The following is a 1318-nucleotide window of genomic DNA, read 5'->3' as shown; positions in this document are numbered from 1 at the left end:
CAATAAAAAAGGTATTACAAGATACTGCAACATTTTATGATTTGCATCTGCATCACTGGACTAATACGGCTACTCAAATTTACTAATATATATATATATATATATATATATATATATATATATATATATATATATACACATATATACAGCCCGTTCAGAGTTATACACAGCACACTAATATATATACAGGCCGTGCAGAGTTATACACAGCACACTAATATATATAGCCTGTGCAGAGTTATGCACGGCACACTAATATATATATATATATATATATATATATATATATATATATATATATATACAGCCTGTGCAGAGTAATACACAGCACACTAATATATATACAGCACACTAATATATATATTAGGGATCGACCGATAATCGGTATGGCCGATATTATCAGCCGATAATCACGATTTTGGGCATTATCGGTATTGGCAATTACCTTGCCGATAATGCCCCGCCCCACGCACCGCCCTAACCCCCCCCCCCCCACAGCACTGCGACAGCCCCCCCCGACCCACCGCACCGCACCCCCCACCGTAGTGCTGGGCGGTATACCAGTATGGATTTTTGCCCATACCGCTATACCGGTCGGGCCCCTCCCCCACCCTCCGAGTCAATAAAAAAAATTAAACTTACCCATAATGGGGGTGGTCCGGGCCATCCATCCTTATTGTAGTGTCCGGCGGCATTCCGGGTGGAGGGTGAACCGGTCCGGGCTGTCATTCTCCGGGGGTCATCTTCTCCACTCCGGGCAGGCTCCGGCCTAGTACGCTGCATAGACGCCGCTATGCCGTGACGTCAGGTGCGTTGCTGCGCACAGGCGTCACTGCACAGCAGCGTCTATGCAGCGTACTAGGCCTGAGCCTGCCCGGCGTGGAGAAGATGACCCCCGGAGAAGAAGGACAGCCCGGACCGGTTCACCCTCCACCCGGAATGCCGCCGGACACTACAGGAAGGAAGGATGGCCCGGACCACCCTGACAGGTAGGGGGAGAGAAGCGGGTGGTGGCGGCGGTGGTCTCTGGCACCGCAAAAGCCACTGCAGTGCATTGATTTAAAGCGCCCGGTATAAGTTATCGGCTATCGGCCCTAACCTCCACCGATTATCGGTATCGGCCCTAAAAAAACGATATCGGTCGATCCCTAATATATATATATATATATATATATATATATATATATATATATATATACAGCCTATGCAGAGTTATACACAGCACACTAATATATATACAGCCCGTGCAGTTATACACAGAACACTAATAAATAAATATATATATATATATATACACAGCCTGTGCAGTTATACACAG

The sequence above is a fragment of the Hyla sarda genome, chromosome 8 (assembly GCF_029499605.1).
Source record: "Hyla sarda isolate aHylSar1 chromosome 8, aHylSar1.hap1, whole genome shotgun sequence".
NCBI lineage: Eukaryota > Metazoa > Chordata > Amphibia > Anura > Hylidae > Hyla > Hyla sarda.
Note: the sequence above shows the minus strand (reverse complement) of the source record.